The sequence below is a fragment of the Drosophila mojavensis genome, unplaced genomic scaffold, assembly GCF_018153725.1.
Source record: "Drosophila mojavensis isolate 15081-1352.22 unplaced genomic scaffold, ASM1815372v1 contig_231, whole genome shotgun sequence".
NCBI classification, from domain to species: domain Eukaryota; kingdom Metazoa; phylum Arthropoda; class Insecta; order Diptera; family Drosophilidae; genus Drosophila; species Drosophila mojavensis.
Genome location: NW_025318772.1, coordinates 2,614,362 through 2,641,388, shown reverse-complemented (window position 1 = coordinate 2,641,388; position 27,027 = coordinate 2,614,362). Strand labels below are relative to the sequence as shown.

The 27,027-nt window shown below is 40.0% G+C and overlaps 1 long non-coding RNA gene across 1 annotated transcript; it reads right to left on the bottom strand.

Moving 5' to 3' along the window:
- Nucleotides 1-24,646: 24,646 nt before the first annotated feature.
- Nucleotides 24,647-26,723, bottom strand: LOC122757023. Its single transcript, XR_006356916.1, has 4 exons — nucleotides 26,415-26,723; nucleotides 25,872-25,955; nucleotides 25,633-25,803; nucleotides 24,647-24,804 (listed from the first exon to the last, which is right to left on the bottom strand). It is a non-coding gene; the product is annotated as an uncharacterized LOC122757023 (long non-coding RNA).
- Between the last annotated feature and the right edge of the window lie 304 nt (nucleotides 26,724-27,027).

Sequence of the window (27,027 nt, the reverse complement as noted above, 5' to 3'; positions counted from 1 at the left end):
CTCAGCAGCAGCAGCAGCCGCCAAGCAAAAAGTTTAATTAGCAACTTTTTCAGGCTATCCTTGCTGTTGTTGTTGTTATTGTTTTGGAGCTGGGGTTGAGTGGCTGCTGCTGCTGCTTCTGCAGTTTCCGCTGATGCACCTTTTGACTCGCTGACACACACACACACACATGCACATGTATCGTGGTAAGCTGATAGCTCTATGCACATGTGTGTGTGCGTGTGTGTGTATGAAAAGACTTATACTAAAACGCTGTCGAAGTAGCTAAAATAAAGCATATACCAACTACTGCAGCTACACTTGGAGAAATATGTAGAGTAAAAGAACAGAGTTAGATTATTGAAATATGCATCAAAGATTTACTAAAACTAATCTCAACTGTTTTATTTGCATCCCTTAGGTGTATGTTTCATGCGTAAGGATACTTATAGAACCTATCTGGTATACTTACTCAACAAGACATACATAAATAGAACGAATATATCCAATATTTTATACTTCAAGCTGACAAACAGATTTAAAAAAGTATTTGTCTTAATAAGGAAACTTGAAATCAAAAATTATAAAAATATTTATTTAATTGAAGTACATACAATACTATCTGATAATCTAATAAAAATATCTGGCAATAAAATTGAAGTACTTGACATATTTTAGGAACTTTTAAAAAATAATACTGAAATTTTCTTTTTTGTTATACCCTGTGTTAAAGTACTGCATAATCGAGTTAATTTTTGCAATAAAAATACTAGCTTACCCATTTTTCTCCAAGTGCATTAATGTTGCCCAGAATGCACACACACATTACATATTAGATATCGGGTTCAAAATAAAATTCTTTAAATAGCCATACTTCTTTAAAATCTTGTTTTATATTACTATCTACTGTGTCTATTCTTTGAGTGTAATGTCTTGAACAAAGATGCGAAACGCATTCAAGTGGAGTCCTACGTTTCTTAGAAAGAACAGGTTCTCGAGATCAGTTTAAGAATTGCGCAGGCTAATACGTGGCTTACCTAATTTGAAGTATACACCGAGCATTTTCTCTCAGTGCATGGCAGCCAGCGACGACGCGAGCGAATGACACTTGACAGTGATTTATGTTCGAGGCCACTGATAACCCGGCTAAACTGGGCGGCAAGGCAAATCTGGGTCGTCGCTAGGCTGGCGAGAGTTGGCTCACACCCTCCTCGCCCTCCACCACTCACTCCATTCTCCACCATCCACCTCCTCCCACTCAGCCACTTCTCATTGTTGGGCATGTGTTGGGTTTTCTTTTGGCTTGTGCGGCATTTTCATGCCGCAAATGTTGCAATTTCGAGGCAAAACACTCGCATGTGCAATCATTTTTTATCGCAAATCTCGCTGCCCCGCCCAGTCCCGCTCTGCCCTTGGTTCAAGCCCTTAGCGGCTGTTAGCTGTGAGCAGCCACTGCTCAGCGGGGTGTTAAATTGCCGCTGCCGCTGCCACTGCCGCTGCCTCTTTTGCCTATTGTCCAAGTCCCTCAGCCCGCCTCATTCGGCGCCATTAACCGTCTGTCAATTCCCATTCAACATGAGCAGAAATTATAGATCGGTCAAATCTGTTGCAATTGAGGCACAGCAAAACGCATTACAACTTCTGACAGGACACTGTCAAGATGGTGCCGATAAAAAACGGACCTAATTGCCGAGTGCACTTCCAGCTACTGTATGCCATTGAGTGCCTGCTGCAACTGTCATGTGATGCCTGTCAATCTGCTTTGAGATCTTATATATTTATCGATTTTCGTTGTTTCCCAATAGTTTTCATGTTTGACTTATGCTGAAAGAATCGTAGGCTGTGTGTGTTCAAGATCTGGCAACGCCAATTAGCATTAAGTTGGCTGCTAAGTGAATAAGGGGAGCTAAGCTAAAAAGGTCTATTTGAAACCCGATTAATAGTTATTTCAAAGTAAGGAAGGATTCTTTACACAAAGTAATTAAGATTCTATACTTTTACTATTTGCATATAAATAGTCAAAGTAAAGACACAGCTAACTTGGTTCCGACATTAGCTCCCTTTTGACTTGAGAATAGTCTTCAGACATTCAACAAAAGAATTTGTTTTCCCGATATCTTGGCCCTGTCATCTTTCTCTCTCACCTTGTTCCATTCTATACTTACTTGTGTGTGGTATGTGAGAGAAAATATTCAACAGTTTGACTATGCGAAAAAACCTATAAACGCTTTTAAATTGCTATAGGAACACTAAAACACTTTAAGTTTACCATTTAAATAAGAGCCTTTTAATATGTGGTCAAATTTGTATTAAATTATCTTGGAGATATTAAAATAGTTTGTATACTAAAATAAATAGATGTCATTCCTCGAAAATGCACTGCGATAAGAGCAATGGACATTTCATCGTGAAGCAGATTAAAACTTGGCTTTATATATAATAAATATTCATGAAGTGGCTATTAATTTATATTTGTATATACATATATATTTATATAGTACATATGTACGCCCATTTGTTTTTTATTGCTTGTGAATTGTCAATGCAGTTTGATAGAGCATGATCGTATTTAAGACATTTGATGAGGTCGTTTTTACGGTTAGCTTTTACTTTTAATGGCCTGCGTCGGGCTGTATTTCACCTACGCCGGGTCGCAGTGGCAGCTCGTTGGTTCTGAATGGATCGAGGAAGCGCGGATTCGGGTGGCAGCGCTTGTTGCCATTTCCGTTTCCGTTATGCCGCTGTCGGCTTCATGTCTACATGTTCCGTTGTTATCCGCTGTCCGTTTGTCTGTTGGTCCGTTTGTCGTGTCGCATGTTTGCCAGGACGTGGGACGCGGGACGCCGTCGTCCTGTTGCACATAAATCGTTTAAAATAAAGTGATAATTGCATTTGTGTTTCATCTGTCAAAAGGACGACAGCACGGCGAATGTACCTGTACCTACATATGCATGTATCTGTGTGTGTGTGTGTGTGTGTCTCTCACTCTCTCTATGTGTACATCTGTGTGTGTGCAGAACACCCAAATATCTGGACGCCACTTGCGCGACATTTTATGAGTGTCGCCGCCATATGAATAATTGCGATAGCAGCCAATTTGAATGCGATGCCAACCCCTAACCCCACCCAACCCTTACCAATTGCTGAGGGTTGTCATTCTCTCTCTATGTGTGCGTGTGTGTGTGTGTGTTAATTTCAGTGTCACTGTGAAGTGGATTAAAGTATTTGCATCGACTTACACCCTAAAACGAATGCAACCCCTCAAACGGGGCCCGAGCCGTAGCCGGAGCCGGAGTCAACAGTCCAGCAGATGAATCATTCAGAGCACACTGAGTGCCACATACGCAATTTCCGAATTTTGTGTTGCTCTTGTTCGTACCTCCGATTTGAGCCTCATGCCTGATTAATATGCGACGTCCCGTTGTCCTGTCGCTGCGTGTGAATCGGCCAAGTGTTGCCGGCTTTAAAGTCCTCGCCGAAAACCCACTTGCAATTGAAACGTTCAGCAAACAGCATTAATATTTATATTGTTGCTGCCAGAGTGACAGAGACAGAGTGAGAGAGAGAGAGAGAGAGGGTGAGATGGAAGGGGTCTGCGCACTGCACGGCAAGTCGATGTCAAGTGCCGCATCCAGTTAAGGGATTCAATTTGAATGCAAACAATAAACGTGCGACAGCTCAGACGCCGCATGTGGCAAATTAGGCCGCATTCGATGCCAGATCAGGCGAATGCAATATGCTCAACAGCAAAAAAAGGAAAGAAGAAGAAGAAAAGTAAACGAATAAAAAAATAAATAAATAAATGGAGAGTGCTGCAGGCACAGCTACCCCACAGTTAAGCCAAAGATAAGGGTCGAGCAGAATCATTTTTTTTTTTAACTCAATAATTGAGATTCATATTAAGCGATTGCCTGGCGTCATGAGATATAAGGATGAGATATAAATTTTAATTAATTTAAAGATAAAAGCTATTTATGTGTAAATAAATTATATTTTAATTTTAATGAAACAAACATAAAGGTGTGTTTATATATAAACTGTCCATTGCATACATATATGCAAACAAATCTTTAGCTTATGAGGTCATAGAAAGCTAAGATACCACAAAGTATTGAAATAGGATCTATGTATTAAAAGTACGCGAGACTAAAATTTGCTGTTTAATCTAGAGAAATATTAGATACAGCAAAATACAGCACTTCGTTGTATGCTAAAGAAAAATAAATTTTTATAGCTTAGTATTATGAAAGAAATTACTTTAAAGGACAGGCTTAGATTTAACTTCAATAAATGTTATATTAAATATTAATAAGTATTATATAATCCATGTAAAACAGGTCTTTATACTAAATGAATAAGCTGCTTAAATTAGTCTTAAGGCTATAGATTATTACAGAGAACATGAGAAATAATAATATAATTTTATTTCAGCAGACTTTCAGATAACAAAGCACTGATTAATATAGATCTAGGTCAGAATTGGTATCATTAAATCTAAAGTAAGTTAACATTTACATATGTATATTCAATTAATTGATATACACTGAAACTTATATCTTTAAAATAAAAATAAAAAAATTCTTACACTCAATAAATTACACCAATTTCAATCAATTTCAAGCAAACTCACTTTCAATAATTTAATTTCAGGCGCCTCTCAGTGTCTTCTTGCTGCAACGAGAATTTTTAGCACTGTCCTCGATTGGGCCCCGACTGCAGTGTGGGGTTAAGTTTGCGTGTTTGCCAGGCAGGACAGTGTGAGTGGTTGTACAGAGAGTGACTGGGACTGGGCCGTGGAAAAAAACGTGTCGATTTGATGAATGGCGTTGATTAAGTAAACATTTGGAGCTATTTGCAGACTAATTGTGGGCCATGCATCAACGTGCTGTGGCAGTTAAATGGCTTATTAATATTTAACGAGCATTTACAAGAGAAAAACAAGAAGAGCAGCAACAAACACAACAACACCTCAAATAAATTAAGCACAAACGCACGAGTCGCGCCAGAGGTCGCCTTGAATCACATGTTATTTAATTGCTGCCCATTTGCCTAATTTCGAGAGGAAGTCATAATGTGTGTGCCCTGTACTCTCCGCAGAGAGCTGAGCTTGCGGCATGCACCAGTAGGTTGCATGTCCAGCAGTTGCAGTTGTTGAAACGCTAGCCCAACTCTCTCTCTCTTTCTCTCTCTCTCTCTCTCATTGGCCCAAACATGGGAAATAACTGCAGTTGCGCGGGCTTTTAAGTGCTCGTCAAGGGAAATGAGTTTCACTTTTGCATGCCACACGCGCGACTTTTCCCGACTCCGCGTTTTTCCATATTCATTTCCCTGTCAAATACTCGTACTCAAACATGCGCTTGAATGTAAAACAGCAAAACATAAAAATGCCAGCGAAACCAAAGCTGGGGACAAAAATGTGCCCTATTGACGTGAATCTATGTACTCAAACTAAGGTCTTTATCACTCCTGTCACCGAGCAGAGTTTTGTTTAGAGTTCTTTTTTTTTCAAATCAAATGGGAATCTAGTGTGACCTGTATCATGTGAAATAAAAGCAAGTTGTATTAAAATTTCATTGCATTCTCTTGAGCTTCAATGACACATAATAAAGATTGATAGAAAGATGAGAGTTGAAATATATAAAAGGTCAACAATGGACAGAAAGCTCTATGCTACAACCTAAAGAAGAAATGCTAATCTAGCTGACTATCAATCTATTTTCCATCTATCCGTCTAACCATAAATTACTTCATATATTTGTATATGAAATATGCAAATATATATTCCTATTTAGCTATCTATATTTTAAGTTAATTTATGAGCATTCAGGTATATCCACTAGAGTGGGCCACTTTGACATTTCGCAGTTTAATTTCCACTCAAACTACTTTCAATTCATGCAATTTGCAGCACTGCAGCGCTCACGAGTTCAGCAATTGTACAACACTGTTCAACTGAAAGCGCTTGAGAAACGCTTGGACAAAATGCGCTCATTATGCACATTATTCGGATTCGTAATTTTGCAGTGCGCATTATAATTCAGCGCCACTTAACTGTTGGCAAACAATTTCAACAGTTCCAGCGAGGAGCACTCTAACGCAGGCAGCAGAAGGTAACCACCCACCCACCAGTCACCCACCACTCTCCCCCCTGTTAACCCCTAGCGCAGCATGAGTTCCACTTTTTGGTTGGCAACTCATAAAAATTAAATAAAATATGCATTACGTAACTGAAAAAAGTTGAGCTAAAAGTGCGACAGTTGTTGTTGTTGTTGCCAGTGCTGTTGCTGCTGCTGTTGTTGTTGTTGTTGTTGTTGTTGTCTGACAAACTCATTTCAGAACAGCCTCCCACACACAGACACACACACACACACACACATAGGTAGAGATAAGAACTGTAGTTACAATAAATACATATGCAGAGGCAGAGAGGCTGCATCGTTGTTGGCATTATAGAAATCCCGTTAAACCCACTTAATTCAATAAAACACCTTTCACACACTTGGCGCTAAAGCCGACAACAAACTATAACGTTTAGCATTAGTGAGAGTATGTGTGTGTGCCTCTCTCTCTCTCTCTGTGTGCGTGTGTGTGTGTGTGTGTGGCATTGCTTTAGAGTGTGCGCCAAAAGCTACTTCATGGCTGCAATTTACGTTTAAAGTTGCTTAAAGTTGCTAACGACAAAAGTTATAATTGCATAACGTGCTCACAAGGTGGTCCGCTGGAGGTTGAGTATAAATATGTGCGTGTGTGGGTGCGTGTGTGTGAGGGCCTATGCTGCAACTACAACTAAAGTCTGCGTGTGTGTATGTGTGTGTGTGTGTGTGTTGCAACATTCGCATGCGAGGCAGCATATGGCAACCGGAAATGAAACGTAAATCAAATAAGTAAGAAGCGCGCAAGGCGCACACACGCATACACAAATGCATGCACACTCACACATACATACGTACACGTATACTAGCACTGCTGCCCTAGACAAGTGTATTGTCATTAGCGACAAGTGCGAGACATGGCAGCGACAACGACGAATCTGTCGCCCAGCATTCTCGCTTTCTCTCTCTCTCTCTCTGCCTCTCTTGTCTCTTTTTCTCTGAGAGCGCTGGCTGACGAAATTGAAATTTTCTTTTTTCCTATACCCTGCACGCATTGTATATGTATCAGAATGCACTGCCCATGCAGACGGACAGGTAAAAGCAATAGACAGGTAAAATCAATAGTAAGAGATGGAAATGTATTTCCTTTATGCATATATGATATTTTAGCCATAACATTCTGAACTTGGTTGTCAATACAAGTACGTATTCCTAATTTCAAACTTATAGGGGATAGTATTACTCGATTTGCCACGCCCAATGTTAACATTTTAAGAAAGTCTTAACGTTCCAACAAACTTGAGTACGCCGGAAAATATATCCAAATATCAAGTCGCGAGCTTCAATGGCGGCGAAATGGTATGCGTTTAGACGGACTGAAAGGCGGACAGACAGATAGACGGACAGGCAAGCGGACAGACAGCCAGACGAATATAACAGACATTCCTCAAGCCTAACGCACTGAGTTCATTTCGTAAATCAGTCCAGTAAGAGTTAATAAATACAGGGTATCTGCCGAACCACCACTGACTACGTTAAGAAACATGTGAGTTTCTTTTCCACCTCCATCTTTTTTTGGGAAAATGCATTTTTCGAGGAAAACGGCAAGTGGTAAGCGTCAAGTGGCAGCACTCATTGTACGAGCTGTTGGGCTCACAGGGAAAGGCATTGAAGGAAATTGTTCATATTATAAATAAAAGCGGAAAATGTTGCGAGCAGGGCAATGACGGATGCGACACACCCAGCACACACACACACACACACGCATGTCCTGACTGCCTGATAAAGTGTCAACAGCAGAGGCGCTGCGAGTGGGCGTGGCATGTCAATTGCTTTTGCTATTTTCATTACTTTTAAATGTGTTGCGCTGAATTAGAAACATTTCATTTCATTTCATTCCTTTGCTTTCTTCTCGCACAACTATTTCCCAGCTTTTCTTCAGCTTCCTGTGAGTGCGTCTTCACTTCCGTCTGCTGCCACCCAGCCAGTCGCCAGCCAGGCAGCCAGCCATCCACCACGCCACTCCCCATTCCAACTCCTGCCCGAATTCTGTTTCGGGGCGGCATTTCGAGTAGGTGTTAAAAATGTTTTACGTCTTAATAGCCCTTCGCCGTGGCCTGGGCACGAGGAGTGCGTGTATTCCGTTGCCTTTGTCTTGTCCTGCGTCCTGCTTACGGCCTTCTACTGCTCTCCCTGCCCCTGCCCCTGCCCCTGCGCCTGGTCCTGCCCAGTGCTGTCTCTGGCACACGCTGCGCTGCCTTTGCTTTTCTATTTCCGGCGCTTTTTTTTTTTTTTTTTGTACATATCTGATTTTTATTTTTTTTTTTGGGTCTGATGTCAGTGGGCGTGGCAGAAGGGTTCATTTGGCTCACAAAATCTGCCATCTGAACTAATGTCCTGACGAGTCGACATTCTTTTCGATTCAAATATTCAACAATTAACGCCGCGGGTGTTGCGTAATTTGAATTTTTTACGACATGCTTAAGCAAATTATTCAATTTAGAGGAGTTTTAAAATGATAATTGTGTTTTTCAGCAGCGACTCATTCATTTCTGAGAATATGCTTGAATCAGATTAATTAGTTAAGCTCGCACCTAGAGAAAGGCAGCTTAGCTAGTTCTAGTCAAAGGGAAACCTAATACTAATTGTAATATTACTATTTGTAATTTTATATATCTGCTGAATGCCTGAATACCTCCCAACATGAAGGTCTCATACCAAAGGAACTCTAATTTTGCTGGATAATTTTTAATTTGGATAGATAGAACTGAGTGGTTTGTGAGAAGCTGAGAGCTACAATTGGAGCTGTCGACTCCTGTTACCGACAGCAGCAGGCGAAGGCTAAATAGATCTAAAGATCATGAAATATAGAATAAAATAGAATGAGATATAATTATGTTTAGACTTTAAATGTCTAAGCTGACTCATAAGTCCATAGTCTAATACAATGAGCTTTAACAAATTGTAAATAAATAATAATATAAACATATAAATATGTTCATAAATACTTAATGTTTAGTTCAATTTCTGTAAAATATTTTGTAATTTTTCTAAAAGCGAGATATATCAAAATCTAAGCTAAAGGTAAATGCTTTATTCAAAATGATGGCCTCATGTATATAAATGTAAATGTATAAAAGTGTATATATTCATATATACATGCTTATATATAAGTATACATGTCAGCATACCTAAGAAGCTTTCGACAATTTAAGCGCCTTATCAAAATTCTGTGCTATCTGAGCATCAGCACTAGTCGCATTTGCATATGCCGATATGCGCGTGTATTTAAATTTTTGTTTAGCTTTTATAAATGTCAAATGTTTGCTAATTCACATGCAATTTAAATGAAAAACTAAATGCTAAACTTATGTTGCTTTTGCGTGCAAAAAAAGGAACTGAAAATATGTATTATTGTTGCATAAAAAATGGCAAATATTTTATGTGAGAGCCGCGTCAATGGCAAAATGAGGCCAAGCCAAATATAATTTCAATTTCCGTTACAATTATTTGCTGCTGTTGGTCTATTTAGCTATGCATCCGTAATATCAACAGCCCGCACTTTGTGCCCCTTTCCCACCCAGCCAGCCGCTTAAATAATTTAAATTAAATGTTGAACTATTTTCGCATTAGAGGCAAAAGCAAATGCAACTGCAACTGCAATAGTCATTGCCACAGCCATTGCAACTGCCACAGTGCACATTATGGACCACAAAGACTCAGTCATTTTGGCCAGGTTTTAATTCAGTTGTACCCTGTTCCCAAGCATCGACAAGGCTTAGCAAAATATTTAAATAATTTATGCAGCCGATGTTATTGCAGTTTTTAGACCACGTTTAATTGATTCGAAATGCTGGCCCAAACACTCCCATATCTAACTGTGTGTGCATTTGCATATGTGTGCGTAGGTGCAGGCCAGACTCGCATGTAATAATTACATGATTTATTGCCACCACTACATAAACAACAACAGCAGCAGCAACAGTCAGAACTGGACTCATAAATTGATATTCGCATGCCTCTAGGCCAAACATATTATGCGGTCGCCAAATTTAGTTAATCAGCGAGCATTTCATTTCGTTCCGTTTCATTTCGAAAGCAATATTTATTCATTTCAACAAAAGTATTCTCCATGCCTTAAAAGAGTTCATTATATACGTAATTCCGTGAAAGAGTATCAAAAATATCAAAGATATATATGTACCGTTTCGAATATATAAATTGCATATAAATATAAATAAATATAAATAAATTAGCTAAGCAGAAATTTTCAACTACTATATCAGCATATATAACTGCTCTGGGTTTGTCTGGAGCGAACTACTCTGGGTAATCGCATTAACAATATCATATTATATGTCAGCCATGCCCAAATAGCAGGGATTTCATTCTATGCTTTGTCTATCTGGTTCTAGATTTGACCTTGACTGACATGTGCTTTTGTTGTGCAAATGTGCATATTGCGTATACGCACCATTGCCGCCAATGGGGAACGTGGATGGGAGTGCCAAGTCAGCGACACTGCGACACGATTCCGTCTATCATGTTAGCCATCTATCAATTGAGATAGGCCGTCAGACGAGCAGCAGCCAACGTGCCATGCTCGTTAGACAACGAAGGAGCTGGACGAGGGGAGACGGAGGGCGGAAGGCAGGAGGAGGAAGGAGGGAGTAGGGAATAGGAGCAGCACAGGCGTAAGGGACAAACAGTCAGCTACGTTTTGGTATCTTAATGAAGTATCGATTTCTACTGATTTCACGAAATGTTCGATTCTCGTTTTCGATTCTCGTTTTCGTTTTCCTTTCCTTTTTGCCTTGTGACTTGCGGCCAAATTCCTGCGAGTCATGTAAATCACTTATTACATTCGCTGTTTCCCTCTCGCTCTCTCCCTCTCTCTCTCTCACTCTCTCTCTGCCCGTCTCCATCTCAATCTCTGTGTCTTGTTGTGGCGCATTTTTACTGACTTAGATTCGCATTGCTTGTGCCCAACTCTTGCAAATCTCTGAGCGTAATCTGAAATTAGTTTTAAGCTCGTAACGCATTTTACTAACTAAATTGTCATAATGGCAAACAACAACGGAATAACGACGTAACGCAAAACGAAATCAGGCAATGAACCAATCTCTAAACACATCTAAGTGTGTCTTATGCCCCTTACAGCATAACCATACAAACATGCACACATACATACATACATATGTACATATGTGATCTGTCTGCTGGGGGCATGAGCTGTACGGTGGCGTATACGTGATGACTTTGCAAATGGCATCAGTGGCAATCATATTGAAAGCTAAGCGCATAAAAACTCTTCCTGTGTGTGTGTGTGTGTGAGAGAGAGTTTTGTTAGTGCTGTGATATGCGTTATTTGTATTGGTGGATGACCATAAGGGATACCACAAACTCAGCTCCGATAACACAAATGTAATTTCAGATAATTTGTTTGCTGTCCCGGATATGATTTTCTTTGGTAATTGAATAAAGCCAACGACTTGTGCCTAGGCTAAGGATATGAGTCGTAGCAGTATCAATTTCACTCTTATTTCTGCCTTGCAGGTATTCTAGGTAGGCATTGTGTGAGGGAAGCCAGAATATAGAATTCTATGGCTGCGGAGCTTTCTAATTGCGCTTGATGGACTCTTAGACAACTTTCTCTTGGCTTTACCTGTGAGGTGAGGTAGCAAATGCAGCTTGTCTCTTCTGAATACTTTTTCTGCTTATTCTATGGAACCCATAATGCTAATCAGGCTGGCTGAGCTGCTGCAGATGAACCTTTTAATTCCATTTTGGCTTTTGAGCTTGCAAAATTGTCAAGCAAAAGCACAACCACGCGCTTTCACCTTTCCTGGGCAATCCTTCACACACATAAGGGCTAGAACGATAAGGCAACAACATTCTTCATTTGGGATTCATTTCAGTCGCCGATTTACATTTATCTGCGAGTTCTTAAGAAGTATTTCCTGCGTAAGTAATTTTCCAAGAAGCCGTATCCTTTCATTTAGCTCTTCTTAATTCAGTTTAAAGTATTGGCTGATCGGCTAAAGATTAAAACTGCACTCCATCCACTTCGAGCGCGATCCTCCGCACTTGATAGCCGCTTTGTCTGGCACTTAAACAAATGAAGCTGTCCCCGTCGCGTTATTTATTGGCGCCTTTTCAGCCTCAAATGCTTTTTTATTAATTTGCTCTGTGGCAACTCACACTCACACTCACACATGCACACACCCAGTGGGAGTGGCGAGAGGCAGCCGCAGCCATCAGCTCTTATTCATTGGCTGCAATCTGAGGCTGAAGGCTGAAGCCTGCAACTTCACTTATTTGTCTGCGCTGCTACACTTCTCTCTCTCTGTCTCTCTCTCTTTCTCTGACTAACTTTCTCTCTCCAGCTTTTGCTCACTCTGTGGTTCGCTTTATCGTATGTTAAAATCAGCGAAAACTCTCTCCCTCTCTCTTTCTCTCTTTTTCTCTCTCTCTCTCTCTCTCTCTCTATCACACACACACACAGAAATTTTCAAGTGCTTTGTGGAAAGTTTTCGCAGTGGCGTTCAAGTGGCGACGCTTTGTTTAAAATGTTCCGCCCCGTTGAGCAGTCAAAGGTGGGCGTGGCAGACTGCGCACACATACACATACATGCACACACACACACGCACACACACACAATGCTAATTCGCAGCGGGTGACAAAGTAAATTATGATATTCGTTTCCCGACTAACAGACTGCGTGCACTTCCTGAGCAATTTTTTTCTTTATTGCTTAATACCCTGCACAAATTAAGATTAACTAAATATAGAATCGATTATTTGTGCGATAAGAGTTGTATATCTGTGCAATCAATAAGTTTAATTTCTTGCATTTACTAACAAACATAATTTTCTGATTTAAGATTCTTTACTTAAGATTCATTCATTATTTACTATTCTCCAGGACATCTGCTAGTCGAGCACATCTAGCTAAGAGCACTTGGCCAGCAGTTTTCGGTTGTCGGCATTTCCATTTAGCCTGGTCGGCGGCTGCGACGCGTGATTTGTTGCGCGGCGTATGTCGCGTCTGCCTACCCACACACACATACACACACACATACACACACCCACACAGACACACACAGCAGATGGCTGCCTCAGCTCCCCTCTTACAGGGCCCCTTCCGCCGCCCTTCACCATGCGCCCAGCCAGGCGGATGAGCACTTGGAAGTTTGGTATATCTGTTTTTGAGCTTCTTAATGGAAAGTTTCGGGGGGTTCGGCGAAATTTACGAGATGCCCAGGTCCGCCGCCAGTCGCCAACCGGCGTCATGTGAAGATAACCAAATGAAGAGAGGGGCGTGGCAGAGCGCCCACAATCTGTGAGCCGAATTGATTCGAGCTTTAAGCAAATTAGTTAAAGTTTGCCTCTCCGCGCAGCGTTTGATGTTTGCTGTTCGCTGTTTGCGCTGAGGTGGCAATGGGGGATGCTGCACGCACAGCTGATAGCTGCGATAACACTGATAGCAGAGCGATACCGATGGTCCAAGTGAATTAAGAGCAGCCAGAGCAACTCAGAATCTGTTAACGAAACGGAGCCCGCAGAATTTCGTGCGAAGTTCGTTAACTATTTAAGACATCATTTAGAAAATTATTTTCTTCCACGCGGCTGCAGGCGAAACGGTTGGGGAGTGGGAGCGTGGGGCGTGGGGCGTGGGGCGTGGGGCGTGGGACGTGGGACGTGGGGCGTGGCTTGGAGTCCAAAGTAAATATTATGGAAATGAGCGCACTTCTTTATATTCACCTTAGAACAGGCTGCTTAACTTAAAACCTCTTTAGCTGCAGCAAAAGTTTTCGGACGCAGCAGCTGCTGTCTGTGCTAGAGCCTGAGCTTGAGCTTGGGTGCATGTCCTTGCCATGGCTGTTAGTTAGTTTTTTAATCCTTGTGCAGTTATTAATTTAATCGCACAGCTGCAGCTCACACACACACTCATACACACACATACACGACCGCCCTCACCAGCTGCTAGGGCAAAGTTGATGTCAAATGTAACTTCAGCTGAAGCGACTGCCAGTCAGCTTGACAAAAGCTTGACACGCAAATCCGACGTGGGCTTTAATTAGTCCTTAGATTGGCCGCCCTCGAGCAGCATCAACTTTTCCCTTAAATATTCATGTGTGCTTATCTTAATCTTAACGGCATGAAATATGCAAGACACTCCATAAATTACAAGTCACTCGCTGCCAAAGAATATATAGAATCCCAAACCGAGCTTGACTAGCAGTTGACCTGTAATTACCTGTTGACTGAAGAGCTGATAGATGTAGACTGTAGAATGTACTGCTGCGATTTCCCTTTTTATTGAATGTGCTGCAAATAAGTTTACGGCTTTGCTAAAACAGACATCGAATTATTAGAATTGGAATTAATATATACAGCTCACTGCTAGGGCTTAACTAAGACCCAATCGAAGAACCAAGAGAAAAAGCCACAGTACTTTATACTGAACTTCCACGTTTCATTTACAGCATTCCATGCTAAAGTGTTCGTAACTTATCGTGAACTCTAAAACAGATCATAGATCATAGAATAGATCCATAGAAATCAATAGAGAATGTATACATATCAAATTTTCTTTTCTAGTTTCAAAACAGTTTTATTTTCTATACCAATTTTCCAAACCTTCTCTTTAAATAAAATAAAATAATTAAAATAAAATAAATATATAATATATTTAATCTATTGCCAATTAAATGCAGTCAATCAAATGAATTAATAAACTTAATGAATGAATGAATGAATGAATGAATAAACTTACTTAAAGCCCGCATAGCTCTACTATAGGCCCAGTTGAAAAGGCCGACAGCTGAGCTGCCAACTGAATGCGATGCTGGTTCACTCTGTTCAGCTTTTCAATTTTAGCTGGGAATACTTGCATATAGATCACTGCGCTTATTTATAGGCTGGCTGCTCCCCAGTTGCTGTTTTAGTTAAAACAAAAGCAAATAATGGATGCTAAACACGGCCTGAACACAGAGAGAGAGAGAGAGAGAGGGGGGGAGTGAGAGAGAACGAGCGAGCTAGTGAGAGACAGGTAACCATTTCAATGTTTATGGAACATTATGCTTTAACTGATTTTCGCATTCGAATGATTTATGTTACCCGGCTGACTCATTCAGTTTGCTCACGGCGCCACCTGAAAAAGCAAATGCCCAGGGGAGGGGCGGCGCGTGCTCGCGCTCATTTTTCAAAATTTCACATGTGATTTGAGTTGTATTTTTACACAATTCTCATTCATTATTTTTTGTTTTTTGCTTCTGCCGTCATTTAAACATTTTTGAGCAGCGCAAATCGATAATGCAAAATCTTTGGCAAAGTTTACGCGTGAGACATAAAATTTATCAACAGGTTAACAAGCAAGTTTAGCAGCTGCTGCTGCTGTTAACGAGTGGGCGGGCGGCGTCTGGCAACGCCCACATTTGCTGTTCAATCATTTATAGCACGACTTTTCATGCATGTATCTACGCACATATATACACATATATGTATATGTATATGTATATGAATTGAAAGAATTTTACAAGCTAACAAAATCATTTTATGCATCATTAACGTTTTTGTGTTTCATATGCAAATTGCCATTCGCCTCGACCCGCAGACACATCCGCTTAAAGAAAGTCAAACTTTTGCTTGTATATGTGACTGTGTGTGTGCGTTTGTGTGTGGGTGTGTGACCGCAACATTAGTGAGGTTCAGTGCACAAACTTACCCTAGACCCCCCCACGCACACACACATACACACACACACATGAGTGACCGCCCCGTGCTCTTGTCAAACATTGGCCACATTATTCGCACGCAATGAGCCTTGAAATTTAGTTTTCGGTTAGTTTTTGGGCCACTTGATCCTTCAAGGGTTTTTGGGTCGTGGCTTCTGCTTTGGACAGTTAATGCCAAGAGTTTTGCATATGATGCCACTGACAGGCATCATTTTTCACCAGTCGTGCAACTTTTAGTGCCATTCCGCGTCTCCTCTGTCTCTGTCTCTGTCTCTCTCTCTCACTGCCTCTGTCTGTGTCTTTGTCTGAGTGTGTGTGGGTCTTTCATTATGCCAAATTAATTGCATCAAAGGTAAGCCTGTTGCAATACACAAAGCATGAATTGCTTCGTGCAACGCGCAGCATGCAGTGTGCAGCGTGCAGCGTGCCACATGCCCAACATTTAAACAGTCATTAATTAATTGTAATTAAAATCATTTTCAGCCTTTTGTCTCTCTGTCTCAGAATAGACTCTGCGTATTGGTTTGTGGCCTCACTGATTGCTGCTTCGTCCTGTAAGCCGCTCGGCGAATGGGCGTGACCTGCCATAACGAACAATGCCTGGCGATAATTAACATTAATGCATAATTATATTGTGCGGCTCTGGCTATATCCATTCTGCATCCATTCTCCATCCATTTTCCATCCATTCTCCACCATTTTCATTATTATGCAGCTCGACAAGAATATCAACCGGCCCGTTTACAACTGTCGGGTCAAATCCTTGCAGCAGAGCTGCACACATAAAATGCCATTCAATTCATATTGCCTTTTGCATTCTCCAAGCAATCAAAACGAGCTCATTGCCCGCTTGGGTCTGGTCGGGAAATCCTATTATTGGATTAATATGCGCCTCTAATAATTAATATACTTCCCTCAGCGGGCTGCAACCGTTTTAGGCTTATGAGCTTACAGGAGTTTCAATTTTGAAAATTAATTAATATTGCAATTCAGGGGAAGCTCTCATGCTCAATTGTATCACTTGATGTCTTCTGATATTGCTTAGCATATTTTCATAATTTTACTGCATGTTTGTAGAGAGAGAGATAGAGATATAAGTTTTACCTGTTTTTACCTGCTTTAAATGGTTAATTCTTGTTATTGTTTCTTAAAGCTAAACTTACTCTATCTGTCTACCCTTCTCTATCTCTCTCTCTCTCTCTCTCTCTAGCTATCTCTTTATGCTTATCTTTCTCTTTCATTTGATTTTCTATTTAATTGTTATTGCTTATACATATATGTATATTTACGTAATCATTGAACTGCATTGTGTTGGCCAACTTTTCAATTGCATATCATTAGCACAGGCAAAAGGAAGACTAAAACGCTAAACACAAACAGACTCACACACACACACACATCAACACATCCACTTAGAGGCAAACACACATGCAAACTTTGAGCATATGATAAACAGCTGTTGAAGTGTCGGAGTGTGTGTATGCCGGCGTGTGTATGTAGGTGTGAGTGTGTGTGTGTAGTTTGAAGCGAAGTGAGGCGATAAGTGACATTTGAGTGAAAGCTTTGGCTTTGAATATTGAGGCGTGGCAAAGGGGCTGTGTTTGGGTGTATGTGTATGTGTGTGTGTGTGTAACATTTGCAATGGTAAACCAACAAATATTTATCTATGCCAATGGCCATTTGGCCAGTGACTGCCAATAAAATTGCCATCGCTGTCATTGTCAGCTTAACGGCAAAGTGAACAACAAATGCCTCGCTCCACACGTGTATGTGTGTGTGTATGTGTGTGTGTGTGGATATCCCGTTTGTCACTTGACCGGCGACAATTGATTACATATGCACAGTGTGCGCAATTATGTCAATTAAATGAAAATTACTTTATACGAGCTGAAATGCTCGACAAATCACAGCACAGCACACACACACACAGACGCCGTTAAGAGATACTTGAGTGACACACACACACGCACACAGACACAAATCAAAATCATGCTAAGAATTAAGTGTAACATTAAATGAATGTGTGATAAAGGACCAACAACTAATTGGCTTGGTCAAGACAACAAAAACCACAAAGACCACAAACTGAGTGTGCCGACTCTTTACTTTGGGAGAGACCCAAATAACATTCAAGCGTTTATATATAGAGAGCTATAGAAATAGCTATGTATTTATACACAGTTCACAGCTCAAATATAATTAGCTGATCAAAAGACCAAAGCCAAAGTTCAATTTGTATAGTGCACTCACCGATACAGATACAGTTAGATAGAGATAAATGACTTTATTTTGTTCGGCAATTAAATATTTTAATAATTTAATCGAAATAAACACACACTAAACACACAAAAGTCAAACATATACGATGCCCTAGCCGACAGAGAGACAGACAGACAGACACACGCACAGACACCCACATAGGCACACACACATGCGCTCATCCGCACACAAACCCACACAGACACACATTGTCTCATCCTGGCTTGTTATCCTGGGCGCGCGTGTGTTAATGGCCAAAGCGTTTAATGTTTCCAGTCACGTAATAAATCTAAATCTCTGCCCTGTGCGCTGTCACTTGCGTTTTATGATTTAATTTGTAATTTACTCGTAGTGCTGCCTCCGCCTCCGCCTCCAGCTTCAGCATCAGCTTCAGCTCCCAGACATCCTCCGCCCCATCTAGTCCATCAACTTGCTTTCCTTTCACTTGACTTCTGTTGCTATTTTTGACAATGATGCCTCTGGGCTTGCCACAGCAGATATATGTATAGATATAATGAAAAAAGCCCAACCGAAATATGTCGCTCGTTACGCATTTCGATCATGAAAACTGTTAATTTTTGTTTTGGGAGCAGTTTCCAAAATAATCCGCTAAATTGGCTTGAAGAAACCAAGTTTTAGCTTTAAAATTTAACGAGAAAAGCGGGAAAATTTAGAGATATTTTTAAGATGACTCGGAGCTAAAATTTTGGCATTATTCTGATTATTATTATTATTTTTATTATTTTTTTTATTGTTATTATTATTATTATTATGTTTAATTATTATTATTATATATTGTATATTATTATTATTCTTATATGTCATTATTATATAATCTATTTTTGTTTTATTATTCTTACCATCCGAATGTAATTCAGTTCATTGATCAAACTTTCAAAAGATTATGCCTTTAATATGAACAGTAAGAACCTTGACCAATAACAAAGTCCAGTAACCTTAATCCCACATTTGGGGCATTGGAAAAGCTAAGCCCCAAGCGCATCTAAAGAACTTTTGCTAAAACCCAATTGCTCTCGACTAATCCCTACATATATTTCCTTGTACCACTGCAGGCTAAAATTTAAAACTTCTCCCGCCTCGATAAGAGCACAGACTTCAAACTCTTGCAAAACTCTATGTGAAAGCCATCAAGTGGGGCTCTTAAAGTGAGCTGCAGCTGATATTTAAAGCGAGCTAAAGATGTCATTAAAACTCGTTTCAAAGCAACAAAATTCGACATCGATTGACATAAGAAACTGTCAATGGGATACCTGAGAGGCAGGTGGAAAGCGCGCTCGTCTCTCACTTGCTACCTGAACACCCGCTAGGGAGTTGCAGTCTTTTAACTGCTTTGCATATTTTGGCTTATCGAGCGCAAAAATTGCATATGCAAAATTATTATGCCACACACACACATATACACACACGTATGCACACATACACGAAGTGCTGCAACTTCATGCGGTTGGCAATTCATTTTGGCTTCAAAGAGTAAAATTTCCTTTCGGGGGAGTTTATAACTGAAAACGCTTTTAAGTCTGCCACGCCTATGTGGTAGCAACATTTAAAGGCAATCGCTGCTTCTGCTTTTCATTTTGTTGCTGTTGCTCTTCAACTGCCTTTTCATGCTTTGCAGTCTAGAAAATTTCCACATTTTTAGGCACGTTTGCCTCGAAATAGCGTCTCGTTGCGTTTTGTCTGGCGTCAGCTGTGGGTGTTGGCGTTTTTGTTTGTGTTTGTGTTAGCGCTTGTGGGTGTGAGCGTGTGTGTGTACGTCTGCATTTTTCTAACGCCAATTGCTTTCAACACCTCCAGCAAAAACACACACACGCACACACACACACATACTCGTACGGTCTGACACCGACGTTACTTGAGCCTTTTGTGTGTGCTGCTCCTGACCGAGGCCACGTTGATCTGGGCTGGCTTGAAGCTTGAAAGGCTGCAGTCGTATCTTGGCCTGCCAGTTGTATAGACTGACATATTGCATTTGCCTGAATGGGCAGTGAGCTGCGATTACACACACACACACACACACACACGTACAGAGTGTGATGTATGTGTGTGTGTGTGGCAGAGTTTCCTTCCGTTGCCTTTTGCCACAAAAACGGAAGCAAGGCACACTAAACGATTTGCTTGTCTCGTTTGCTGAAGTATTTTGCAGCCAATTGAAGAGCTTTAAAATTAAGAGATCTTCGACTGGGCCGAGTAAGGGCTGTTGTTGTTTTAGGGTTGGCTTTTGAAATATTGTGCATACGCCATGTGAGCGCATAAACTGATAACGCACAACCGAAGGCCCCGAAAGTAGTTACTTCATTTGATGTGCGTGCGTGTGTGTGTATGTGTGTGTGAGTGTGTATGTGCGTTGTTGTGGCCAAGTCCAGTGAACGTATGCTACGAGTTGTTTTATTAATGCAGCTTAAGAAGCAGCAGCAGCAGCAGCAGCAGCTGGCCAAAGGATTCGGCATTTTATTGCATTGTCAATTTAATGGTGTGGAAATGTGGAAATGCTTTGCTAAAGAGTAAAGCGAAAACTAAAGGCAGCATGAGTAACAAGTAAGAAAGCTCTAGTCGAGACTACTCGACTACGAGATCCCCTGAACCCTTGGAGTAATAGCTATTTCAATAATTTTTCGCGTCTTTCAGCTTACACAAGAAACACGCACACATACACACACACACACGACGCACGCACACACAGGCATACATACACACACATACATACACACATACACACACACACACACACACACACATACACAAACAATTACATACATATACACACACAAGCATAAACACGCATGGGCGGCAGTGAGCGCTTACTCTGAGAACTTAATTGCTTAATAACTTTTTTGTGGACGTACGATCTTCACGAAACTTTTAGATTATGATTATAACATGGATATGCATGTAATTGCCAAAGCACAAGTCTCTAGTATTTGAAATACGCTTTTTACAAAAGTGAGGGTGAGGTGGTGAATTTAAGGGTGGGGGGTAAATTTTAACAAAAACCGAAATTGTATAAATTGCATATAAGCATACATTAAAAATTTGGAGACTCTAGCAATAAAGGTGTAGAAGATATAATTTTCTAACTGGTTTTCGATAAGGTTTTTTATCGATAAAAAAATATCGGGATGAGTTATCGATTTTTAATGATAAACTTGATATGCGCGCTGTAATTACGAACATTTAAAAAAAAATTTGAAGTCTCTAGCTCTTATATCTTCTGAAATCGACGCGTTCATACATACGGACAGACGGACAGACGGACAGACGGACGGACGGACAGACGGACAGACGGACAGACAGACGGACAGGGCCAAATCAACTCAGCTCGTCGCCCTGATCAAGAATATATATACTTTGTGGGGTCTACCACGCCTCCTTCTCCCTGTTACATACATTTCAACAAAACCATTATACCCTGATTTCCCATTGAAAATGGGTTCAGGGTATAAAAAGTAGCTGCCAGCATTACAAAACTCTGTTGAAGCACTCGAAGAAAACCTGACCACAAATGATTTTCGAAGTTCGATTGAAGTTTGATTTCTATTGAAAAGCAAGATATTAAGTTAAGTTAAAATATATAAAAAATATTTTACATGTATATATATATCATATATCTATCAAGAATTCTTTCTATATTTGTATATATCAATTATTTGTCGCACAAAAATATTCTCATTTGAGGTGAAAAATTCAAGACCTTGCAAAAACAATTTTACACTCACAAAAATGTGTCTCTTTATATTTATTTACTTTATTTTTATTTTTATTTTTTTTTTCAGAAATTAAAATGAATCAAGTGTATTTAGCTATTATAATTGCTATGTATATTATCAAACGTTATACATATGCAGAATAAAACATTCTACATTCTTAATATGAGAATTTTTCTCAGTGTAACTACACACACACACACAACACGACACTTACGCATAAACAAGACAAATACACAGCTAAGCCAAGTGCTAACTAAGGCAGTTAGAAGATGTTCAATGCTGTCCATTGCCACGCCCACACACAGGCACACAGATCAGTGCCTGTCTAGCTGTCTGCCTTGTCTATTTCTGTTTTTGCTGTTGCAAGTAAAATAATCCAAACGTTTAATGCCTGCACAATATTTATTGCCATGTTTCATATTCGTAGATACTTTTTTGCCACCACACCAAGGCTGAGGTTCAGGCTGAGGCTGAGGCTCAGGATCTGGCGTTGGTTCTGGCTCAGCCTCAGCCTCAGTCTCTGCTCCAGTTGTTGCCTGCATTGTTTAGTTTTGTACTTTCACTTGCCATTATTGCTGCCCTTGTTGCATTTGTTGTTGTTGTTGTTGTTGTTGTTGTTTTTGTTGTTGTTGTTGTTGTTGTTGTTGTTGTTGCTGCTGTTGCTGTTGCTGTTGCTGTTGCTACTATGTCAAACGATTTATAAAATGCCAAGCGGCAACAGCAGCAACTGGAGAGGCCATTGAAGTAAGCAGCCATAAAAACAACAAATGGAGACGACGACGGCAATGGCAACGGCAACGGGCAAGGGCGACGGCATGCCTGGTGCCACAGCCCGTTGCACGAACAAGAGATAAACGGAAATTATTAAAGTGCTGCCAGATTTATGAAAATGTATTTGTATTTGCTGCTCGCCTCTGCTCACAGCTCTCAGCCCTCACCTCTCTACACTCTGCTGCTCTGTGCATGCTCTAGCATGCCTCGCCCAGTGCCTTTTAAATTTGCTGTTTGGTTTTGGCCATTTATCAGAGCCATTGCCAGACGCAACCTGTGCGAGTAGAGCTTAGACGCTTTCGGCCCAGCTTATTGATTGCCCCAACTCGATGCTGGCCAATTGGCTTGCAAGCTGCAAGTTAATATGTGCGCCTCGACTACGACCAAAGGCTCAAACAAATAATCACTGGCAATCAATTAGATTATAATATCAGAGCCAGGGATATCCTCAAGCAGATAGCGCTGCAGCGATGCAGAGAGTCTTTGTATGCAAAGTCAGCTGGCAATGGCAAGTGTTGCAGTTAAAGCTGTGTAGCTATAGAACTCTGTAAGACATTTAGAGCAGCGATTCATATGCCAAATTGGACAAATTATATTCCGAGTTCAGTGAGCACTCGACTGCATTTGTCAAGCTCTTCACTTTCACAAAGCTTATATGGCTTACGGTTATGGACCCCGGCAGGCAGTTCACTGCCAAACCGGAAATGAAAGACAATTCATTATACATGCGCGCTCGTTATTTAATCGAAGGCAATAAATTGGCATTTAAATGTAATAAAGACGCGAAAAATAATTACAATTGCTGAAATGGATGCTTTATGGCGAGTATTATTCTTATTATTATTATTATTATCATGATTATTATTGTTGTTACTGTTGTTGTTGTTGTTGTAGCTGCCGTTGGCTGATTTTGTCGCTGGCATCAGCGAATTTTATACAATTTTTTTGTATTATGCGCATAATTTTTGGACTTCGTTTGCTGTCAGCCCAAGCAGCCTTGGGTATTGTTGTTGTTGTTGTTGCTGCTGCTGCTGGCCAAGCGCATGACAGTTAAGTGACATTTAACGGTTAATAAGCCTGACAGATTTACAACTGTCAGCAACGTTTAAAAATAATGAACAGCGAGGACCAAATAAAAAATATATAAATAAACAAAAAAACAAAAAACAGCAAAAAACAGAAAAAAAAGGAAAACAACAGAAAAAGCAAACGACGACCAGAATAGCCCAACGATTTGAGAAAATTGACTGCGTAAAGTGAATTATTAATGTCATGTGGGGCTGGCTGATGTGCTCAGCCTAGAGGTTTGGACTGCCGCCAGTGCTGCCCATCGAAATGGCACTAAATGTCCGTCTATTTAGTTACCAAGTGTTGAAAATTTACTGTGCGTATTAAATAAATGCGATTTTCCGGCACGTGAATGCCGTCCGGCTCAAAAGCTAACTGGAGAGATCAAAGCGTAGCCGGAAAAGGCGATGGCACGCGTGACACGAAAATAAAAGCACGAGCAGTGAATGGAGAGTTTGGAGAAAGTATACTAAATATAAGTTATAGACTGAGACTAGCAATATCATCTCATGAGTGAGTTACCCTATGAAATACGACGTCAGCTGAAAGACATTTATGTGACTTCATTTAAATATAAATTATTTTTTATCACTTTTCAACTAAAAGTGACTAACATACAAAAAAAAAAAAAAACAAAAACAAAAACTTAAATCATTCAATTTTCGATATGTTTCTCTGCCATAAACAAGCCCTCTCTTCATATCCCACTGGGATTCGTCACGTGCCCATCTCTAGGGGGCGTAGAGCGACCCTGTGAAGGAGCCTCATATGAGGCCTAGGCGCAGCAACAAACCGAATGCGAAACGAAAACTAACCAAACCGAAACGAAACGTAGCGAAACACGAGAATTGTGCAAAACACAAGGAGACAACGCTCATAAAACATAAATTTAATTTATGTGCAATTTTAGCAAGTCGTATAAATTTTCGCATGCGAGCGAGAAAAAGCATACAAAACGAAAGAAATAGAAATACAAAAGCAAAAAAACAAAACAACAGCAACAACAGCAACAAAATAAATAAGAAATGGCAAGGAGGCAGTGGGCAGCTGGCCCAAGGACCCGCTCGAGTTTGGCTTGTATGAAATGTCCTTGAAAATGCCATGTTTTAGTTGTAGTTGTTGCTGTTGTTTTTGCGCTTATTTATAACCCCAGCTCTCGCGCTGGCCAAACTGAAAGGGTATAAAGGATAAGATATATGCTGCTTTGAAGTCCTTGTTGCTGTTGCTATTGCTGTTGTTGTTGTTGTTCCTGGCTTATATGAGCAATTTATGCTGCCTGTTTGCTTGAATTTTAATGAATTGCTGCAAATTCATTTGTGTGCCACAGCAGCAACAACAACAAAAACAACAACAACAACAGCAACAAAAAGCTAAAAGAAGCTGAAAGAAGAAATTTGTACAAACTGTTTGCTTAAAGGCCGTGTCCAAATATTCTACTGCCTGCCTTCGAGGCGCACATTTGGCCAACAGATTTTAATTAAATTAAATATGACAACAAGCAAAATGCTTAAGAGCTTCAGTTACATTTCCTAAAAAGTTTACACTAACAGACACCGGGTGAAGGAACAATTTTGAGGGGCTTTCGGTAGGAAGTTGTTAATAAAATGAATGAAATCTCAAGCACGCTGCAGTGGCTTCAAATAGCACAGAAAAATACTTAGTGCCAGTTCCCTGTGAAAATTGCAATTTACTTAACATTTAATTTACAAACATCCTGGCACACACACGGACACAGCTCACAGCTCCTAGTCTCAACAAGGACAATGCAATCATAAAACTTTGCTCAAAGCCTGAACGGACAAAAGGCAAATGCAGCGGACGGACAGGCTGACAGCCAGACTGACTAAGTCTGGAGCGTGTACTGGGTAGAATGGAAAGTATTTTCTGCTTGTTATTTACTGAAAATACATTACACACACGGACAGACACACACACACAGGCACGCACCCATGCACGGACGCATAGATGTTGCTACCAGGGGCAATATTGTTTTATTACCATTGTTGTTGTCTCGGTATTTGCCGCTTGTTGCACACCGCACTCCTCCTCCTGCTTCCTCCTCCTCTCCTGATACTGCTTCTTCTTCTTCTGGCAGCTGCTCAGTAGCCTCGTTTGGCCATCCTCTGTTAACTGTGCCACAGGCTAGGCAGCCTAAAATATTTTTGCCATCTTTTTGCGTAAGGGATTACTTTGATAAAAAATTAATTACATTTTTTGTAATTTAAATATGCATTTACCAAAAATGAATCTCTGGTCAGAAATCATGCAAGCCTGACAACTATTTCAGCTTGTTAACCAGTAAAGGGCTAAAACATTTAAATCTGAGACTTTTATAATTTAATCAAATGTTTAAATTTATTAAAAATTTATTTGAATTAAAATATGATATTTATTTTTAATTTATATGATAGTATGTAAACTATACTCAAATAATTGCACATTATTTATTAAGACTTTTGATTGATTGATTAATAATGTACGTAATTTTATTTTTAAAATTTCCATAAATGCTTAGAAATCATTTAAAAATATACTCATAAATATTATAAAATGGGTTGAAATTTTAAAGTTTTTTTTTAGTATTTTTTATAATATTAAAATGAGATGGATAAATTCTTGCATGAAAGGCTAATCAATCTAATTAGATAATAATTTTACTTAAATAATCTCGAGAAAATATATTTTTTAAAATTTTTTTTTTATATATTCTCTACAGTTAAGCTACACCATATGAGTCTTTTCCCATTGAGTAAAACTCTTAGCCAAGCAAATACCCTTACATTTAGCTGCAGGAGTCGGCAACAAGCAACATGAACTCATATCGCACATTCTCTCTGTGTGACGAAACACAAATTATTAATCTATTGTATTCACTTTGTGGAGGCTATCAACGCAGTCACAGCACACTGACTCTTCCACGCAATTTTATTCCCAAAAAAAAAAAAAAAAAAAAAAAAAAAAAAAAATGGGTTCAGGGTATAAAAAGTGAGACAAAAACAGAATAATAGAGATAAAAACAATTTGGAATTTACTGTCAGCTAGCACGTCGCCTGCTGTGACTTCTCAACTCTGTTGCTGACATTTTAATAACAACCCACACGTTATTGTTAAATATCAGGTCGCTGGACTGGGTGCTGGACGATTGTAAAAACCAATACCAATACTCAGCTATTTGCCGGACAGCGCGAAAAATGTTTAATAAATGAAAAGATGCAGGAACAAAAAATGCGATGAAAATGGACAATGGTCAATGCCAAAAGGGCAGGAGTCTGCCACTTGTTGGCCTTTATTATTATTTTTGAGTTTCTTCTCTTTTTTGTTGTTTTCGGCACTTTTTCAATATTGTGCTGCATACTTTTGTCAATATTTGCAGCACAAATTTTATTGTCGTTT